The 7,398-nt window shown below is 52.1% G+C and overlaps 1 pseudogene; it reads right to left on the bottom strand.

Moving 5' to 3' along the window:
• Positions 1-1,854: 1,854 nt before the first annotated feature.
• On the bottom strand, positions 1,855-7,266 carry LOC119445550 (uncharacterized; annotated as a pseudogene).
• Positions 7,267-7,398: the final 132 nt, after the last annotated feature.

The following is a 7,398-nucleotide window of genomic DNA, read 5'->3' as shown; positions in this document are numbered from 1 at the left end:
TTGTCTCGATGTGTCCGTCGCTTCCTCCCGGTACCCATAGCGTAACGTCGTCGGCGTAGATGGTCTGCCGGACTCCCGTTACTCTTTCTAGCCGGTTGCCCACCCCGATCATCACGAGGTTGAAGAGTAACGGGCAGATCACCGAGCCCTGCGGGGTTCCGACGCTGCCCAGCTTCTTCTCTTCGAGCTGCAGGTCTCCCGCGCAGATTTCGGTGGTCCGTTCCGTCAGGAAGTCTTTGATGTACTCGTATGTCTTTCTGCCCATGTTTAGCCTGGATACTTGGGCCAGGATAGCCAAGTGCCTCACTTTATCGAAGGCGCTCTGCAGGTCCAGCCCAAGTATGGCTCTTTTGTCCTTGGTGGCCGTCATATCGTCGATGATCTCGTTCTTCAGTAAGATCATGGCGTCTTGCGTCCCGAGCTTGTTCCGAAACCCTATGATGGAATTCGGGTAGAGCTCCGATTCTTCCACGTAACGCTGCCACCTGTTCATGAGAACGTGCTCGAGGACCTTTCCCACGCACGAAGTCAGCGAGATCGGCCTGAGGTTCTCTAAGTTTGGTGGTCTGCCAGGCTTGGGGATGAGGATCGTCTTGGCTGCTTTCCATTGCTTGGGTAGCCTTCCATCTTCCCAGCACTTGTAGAATTTCGTGAGCGTTTCGATGGCCGCTTCGTTGAGATTCTTGAGCGCTCTGTTGGTCACTCGGTCGGGACCCGCGGCGGACCTGCCATTGAGATCCTGCAGAGCAACTCTGACTTCCCATGTCTCGATGTCTCGATCTAGCGTCTCGTTCTCGTTGCCTTGGTAATCCGGGTGTCTTTCCGTGGGGGTGGTCGGTAGGTACTTGGCGTCCATGTTCCGCTTGATCTCGTCCTCTCCGTGTTCGCAGATTGCATTGTGTAGGATCCTGGCCAGGTTGTTGTGTTGGTGGCCCTTGGTCTTTGTTTCGTCGATGAGGTGCCGCAGCATGTTCCACGTCTTGCCCTTGTGTAACTGTCCGTCGGCTTCATTGCAGGCCTCGTTCCATTGTTGGGTGCATAGCACCTTGCAGTGAGCCTCGATCTGCCTGTTGAGCTCGGCGATCTTCTTCCTTAGACTTCGGTTCGTTCGTTGCTTCTGCCACCTCGCCTTTATGAACTGCTTGGCTTCTGTCAGGTGGGCGAGCCGACTGTCCATCTTGTCTATCCGTTCGTCCGTCTCCAGCTCTTTGGTGGCTCTTTCCGTCGTCTCAACGACGTTAGCCGCCCATTGTTCGATGTCCATAATGTCCAGTTGCACCGCGGGTAGTGCCGCTCGAAAGGCGTCCCAATCCGTAATGCGATGCTTCCTTATGCCGGTGTTGCCTTGGCCTTCGAGCTGTACGACGACCTCCACGATGTAGTGATCGCTGCCCAGCTCTTGTCCCGTGTTTCTCCATTCCGCTTGTCTCGTTCTTCCTTCGGTTTTGATGAAGGTAAGGTCCGGAGTGGTGTCTCTCGTAACCGATGTACCGATTCTGGTGGGAAAGACCGGATCCGTGATTAGGTTCAGTCCCACGTCGGTGGCATCTTGCATCAGCTCTCTTCCCTTGACCGTCGTTCTTTGGTAGCCCCAGCCTTGGTTCGGAGCGTTAAAGCCTCCGCACACTAGGAGCGTATTGCTCCCCGCGACTCTACTCGCCTTGTGAAGTAGTGCCTTTAACTTCTGTTGTCCGTGAGACGGATTGCTGTAGACGTTCACCAGGAAAGTGCTCTCCTTCCTCTTCTTGCCCGTAATTACTTCCACCGTGCAGTGTTCGATGGCGCTTCTGCCGATCAGTTCGTGTTCCATGAAGGTGATCCCTTTCCTAACGAAGGTGCAGACCCCTCTGCCCTTGCCCTTGGACGTGTCCCTTTCGCTCGGCGGGCTGTCATGCGACCGGTAGCCCGGGAGTCTTGGTGTCTCTTCGCTGTGTGTTTCTTGTATCATTATTACGTCTGGTTTCCTCGTTTGTTGCTGCAAGTGTTGCAGCAGCACCGCTCTCTTGCCGGTAAAGCCGTTGCAATTCCAGTGCCAGACCAAGAGGTCTCTCACTGGCGGTGTGGTTACTGCTATGCGTGCTGTCCCGGCCATGATTGCTGCAGTTTGGCGATGATCTGTGCTTCCATACTTTGCATTTGTGCCTATATGTGCGCCTGCAGCTGTGTTTGCATCTGCGCTATCATGTTCTGGATCGTGCTCTGAATGTTGGTTGTCATCTGCTGAACCGTTTGCTCGAGCGCGGTGAGGCGTTCGTTGGTTACCTTGCTGGTCGCCTCAAGATGGTCGAGTCTGTCGCCCTGCTTTTCGATTCTCTCCGTTATCTTTCGTTCTTTGGCGCCCTCTATGGCTCTCCTCTTGGGAGCCGGTCTGGCCGCTATCGTGGCTCTCGGGTCTACCTCGACCACTGGTTCGTCCTCGGTCATCTCTTGTTTCCTCTGTTGCGCGGGCGTCGGCTGCTGTTGCTGCTGTTGCTGCATCGCAATTAATGTCGTTACCTTCTCGTTGATTTCCTTGATGGTTGTGTCCTGTTCGGCGATTCTCCGCTTTAGCTTCTCGTTGTCGTCTCTCAAGGATTTCTCCACCCCGTTCGCTTCTTGGATCTTCTTCGCGGCGTTTTGCGCCGGTGGTTGTCTCTTCTCTGCCATGTTTGCCTTGACTGCGTCGGCCCAGGAGCCTCTCTCCCTCGACTGCGACGATCTGCGGCGACTGGCGCTCCTGCCTATTTTGCTGTCGTCCCTTTTGCGGCTGCTGTCGCGCTGCTTTGATTCCCCGCGGGGTCTCTCGGCAGGCGACGCTCGTCGCGGCGGAGAGCTTTCCGGGTCCAAGTGTTGCTGCATGGCTTCCATCTTGCGTTGCCATTGCCGCTTCTTGACCACGTACGGCATCTTGTACTTGTTCTTGCATTCCCTCTCGCCCGTTGGGTGCTGTCCCCCGCATAGCTTGCACTTGGGCTTGCATTCGCGTTTGTGACCCTCTCTGGTGTTCGCGATTCCGCAGCCGAAGCACACTTTGGCGTTGGTATTCGGGCATACGTCTCTTCTATGGCCGACCCTGCCGCATTGCTTGCACACGTCAAAGTGCTTGCGGTAAAGCCCGCACTTGACCAATATCGAGCCATACTTGACGTAGTTTGGTACTTTCTGTCCAGCGAAAAGTACTATCACCGTGGTTGTATTGCCGATTCTGTGCGCCTCCACCGTTAGGGGATTGTAGGGGTTCACGATGTTTTCGGCTATCTCCTCCGGGGTATCGTCTACGGCTATACCTCGGATGACTCCCTTGACCGTGCCGTTTGGCGCCGTTCGGTAGGCGTTGATTTCGTATGTTTTACTTCCTATGTTAAGGGCTTTGACCTTAGAGTACAGCGCGGCGCGCCTCTCGTCCGGGGTGCTGACCACGATGATGTTTTGCTACGCGTTTGTGCAGATGGTGTCTGCTTTGGCTTCTTCCTTCGTTACTCGAGCCGCCGTCCTGACGACCGACATGATAATTGAAGCCTCCGTTTTCGCTACGTTGAGACCGCCACGTGGTCTCATGACTACCTTGGTGTCTTCTTTCGGCATATCTATCAGCATCCTCGCCGCTTTCGTTACCGAAGCTGCAACTCTCTTAGCAAAGCTGGCCCTGGTCTTGGGTCTAGACTGGCGAGTAATGGTGGCGGACTCACCGTTTTCCTTGCCGGCCATGATGTGCTTGATGCGCTTGCCGGAGGCCGACCAGCCTTCGACTTCTTCCGGTGTAATGTCCTCTCCGTGAACTTCCATGCACGTGCGCTCGCTGAAACTGCCGATGCTCAGCGTTGACGCCGTGTTGTCTTCCATCGACGTGACCACTTCCATTTCCGACGCCATCTTGGTCGTCCTCGTCGCCGGGTTAGGCCTAGCGGCCGGGCCCGTCACGACCGGTGGGCGTACTGGTAGTAGGCCTACGTTAGGCTTAGCGAAAAGTCCGCACCGCACCAGAGAAGAGTCCTCGTAAATCGAGAAAATCACGTACCGCTTGGTCAAAACTGGTACCGGTCGATGCCCCGCACCTTCGCGCACACTTTGGCACCAATTATATCGCGGTAACTGTAAATTAACGCTGCGTTGATTGGCATAATAGCAGGAGTCGATGTGAAGCGCGTCCGCTCCCGTCGACAACCGCGCGTTCCTCCATAAAGTCCAAGGGTGATAAAATCGTAGCCACGTGCCGTATGCTGTATGTGCTAGTGAAAGCGCGCGAGGGACGCACGCTTTCACGGAGAGCGAACACACGGAGGAGAGCAAACGCGATGTCTTCCGTCGTACGAAACGCCGTGGGGGGATTGGAGGGAGGGAGGGCAGGCGACGTTTAGCTGCGGTACCAAATGCTTATCTTGTGACCGGGCGCCATGAGGATCTGGCTACTCAAGTCTTGCACGCGAAAGGAAGAAAGCGGGAAGGCAGCACGGGAGGGAGTGGGTGCGACTTCTACTCTGCCAACAATTGCATACTTGTACTTTGCGCGGCTGCGGGCTGTCGCGCGCACCGTATCTTGAATGCGATCTCCACATGGCTCACCTTTGTATGCGCTGTGATTTCACCACTAAGTTTCCGTTGAAGCTATAGACTAGAATTCAGAGCCGTTCTCCAGCGCCGCCATTTTCTCGCGACGGTGGCGCCGGCGTAAGAGCATTGGCTGTGGACTGCGGGCACCGCGAACCGCTGCACTGGCGGAAGCAGGAGCGGTGGCAATGAATTGTTCTTCAAGCGGACTGTTGACGCTTAAAATTCCCAAGTGCATGCTCAATTCACTTCTGCATTATGTACGCATGACGAACGCAGTAGAACACGCAAGGTAAATCCAACTGGTAGCGAAGCTTCCATAGAAGCCCATACGTTCAAAACATGGCGGCTTATCGGCGGTTCATGGGGCTTAGCGCCATCTGTGTGAAGAGGGAACACTTCCGGCGGAAAGAAAAATAATTTGACGTCATAGCCGTTAAAAACTGAAGTGACGTCATTTTGTTTTCATAGGCGCGAAATTTGTTTTCGGAGGCCTGCCATAGTGCTGTATATTCAAATGCCCCATCACACGACTTGATGGGCGTTCCGAGCTTTCAGCGCGGAAAGTGATGCAGGAAAAGGCCAGTCGTACGGGTGTCCAAATCGCATCGCTGCACAGAACATACTTTCGTTGGAGGCAGACGAATGCTTTGGGCGTAGATTGCGTAGTGTGCTCGTCCTTTCGTCGGACGCCAAGCCCGTCGGCCAGCGCTGTCGCACGAAGGCAACTAAAGTAAACAAGTATCTTACGGTCACAACTCACTATTTTTGACTGTACGGGTTAACAAACAATCAAACTACCCGGGCCATCTTCAAACAAACTTCGATATGCAAAACAACACAACATGTGAGGGGGGCGCATTGTAACAGGGGAACTTTACGAGCGCGCCTTTCCACGCAATCCAAGAGCTGCATTGCATTGCTAGTGATAGCGGCGTCAACAAGCACCGCTATCGATGGGCGCTCTCACGGTGGGCGGTGAAAAATAGTATTTATTGATAATGATAAAGTAAAATAGAGCTGTATCTTTTTATCTCGCCATGCGTATATAAAATGGATTAGGAATTTTATTTTAGTTGAATGAATCTAACTTCGTCCCGCTTTAATTTAAAAAAAAAAACGCTTTTTTTTTTCTTTCCCAGTGCTTATTCCCTCCAAACATAGTCGCGCTTCAATCGCTGCTTCCATAACCACCCTTGCTGATGTCGGTGACAATTGGTTTTGAACCGCTTTTCGCCCGAAGCTTCGCGACCTATGTGGATCGACCTTGGAACACGCGTTGGATCGTGGGCACGCATGACTTTTCTAAAGTTTCGCGGTAACAGTGGTCGCAATGAGGGCGACGCATTTTCGTTTGCGGGAAATGTATGCATTGGTTTCCGCTCGTCGTAAAGCGAGATATTCTGTTAAATAAGTGTTCTGACAAGTGCCAGCGATGGTGCAAGATAATTAGTGCCAATAAGCATGCTACACCTGCATGTAAAGTCGCTGTGCGCTGTCACAGAACCTTTGACAATGTGTTGTGGCTGAAGCTCTAGTTGTTGACAAAAGTAAAACTCACAAGGTATAAAACTATATATTTCATTCGTACATCCACAAACTTATCTAAACAGGGTAGCGGTTTTCGAAATGCGTTTCACACCTCGTGTAAAGTTAGTGAGACAAGGATGCGATGAAACTAACAATATTGCCGCGAAGCACTGTTTGTTTTCTTTTGAGCCGCTTCTGAAAGCTTCTCTAATAGCCTCGTTGGCTAAGCGATACGTGACCAAAGCGCGCTTGCATGAACACTCTAAAACTTAAAAAAAATTTGCCTAGCTTGCACTAGAGGCGCAATGTTAAAGCGAGAGCGGAGCTGATGGGCACCTAGCTATCCTGGCTTTTGGGCTAGGCTAAGCGCCACCAAGTCATTCTCAGCATATTCCGGAATTTATTGACTATTGATCGATTAGCTATTGATTGGCTATCGCAAGGTAGTGGCCACGAATTTCAGCTAGGCTAAGCAGTACCAAATCATCCCCAGCATTTCCCAAAGTGTATTATTTGTCGATTATCGATTAGCTATTGATTGGCTCTCGACTAGCTACCGTAAGGTATTGGCCACGTTTTCGGGCTAGGCTAAGCACTACCGAGCCGTCTCCAGCATTTTCCGGAATTTATTGATGATTGGTTGATTATCGATTAGCAATTGATTGGCTATCGCAAGGTGTTGGCCACGTATTTGGGCTAGGCAAGCATTACCACACGGGGGTTTTGCATGTATCGAAAGCCTATTATTCGGTAATGTATAACCTAATGTGTATCCTAATGTATAACTCAATTCATGACTAAATTTGCACCAGGCTTTCGCCTTCAAGTGATACAAAGAGTAACGCCGAGCGGAATTTTTAAATATTGGCGTTCGCCACATTCCTATCAAGAATGCCGACAACGGCAAAATCCCGCCCTGAGGAGTACCTTTTGTACATCGTTGCTACTCACTCAAACTGTGAGTAGCAACGACGCAAAAAAGTTGTCGCAGTTTCACCTGAAAGGCGAAGCATCAATTGCGATAGCAAATTTGTAGAGAGCTATACGGAGTAATGATAGTAGCTTTATCAGCTGTATAATCTTGGACATGCAGCAGCACCGGCAACACGCAGAACTGTTGTCGACGCTGTCGGCGTTTTGCCCACGTTCGCACAAAATGCGTGCGGCGTTGGTGACTGTTGCCGGAGCCTCTGATATAAATAGGTACTTGGTGCCGCAGCTAAACGTCCCCTCCCTTTCCTCCCCCTCCCCCCCCCCCCCCCACGGCCTTTCGTGCGTCAGAAGAAGGCGCGTTTGCTCTACATATATGGTGATTGTAAAGGAGGAAAGAGACGCCTACTT

The sequence above is a fragment of the Dermacentor silvarum genome, chromosome 3, assembly GCF_013339745.2.
Source record: "Dermacentor silvarum isolate Dsil-2018 chromosome 3, BIME_Dsil_1.4, whole genome shotgun sequence".
Taxonomy (NCBI): domain Eukaryota; kingdom Metazoa; phylum Arthropoda; class Arachnida; order Ixodida; family Ixodidae; genus Dermacentor; species Dermacentor silvarum.
The sequence above is the reverse complement of the archived record's forward strand: the minus strand, read 5'-3'. Positions and strand labels throughout refer to the sequence as shown.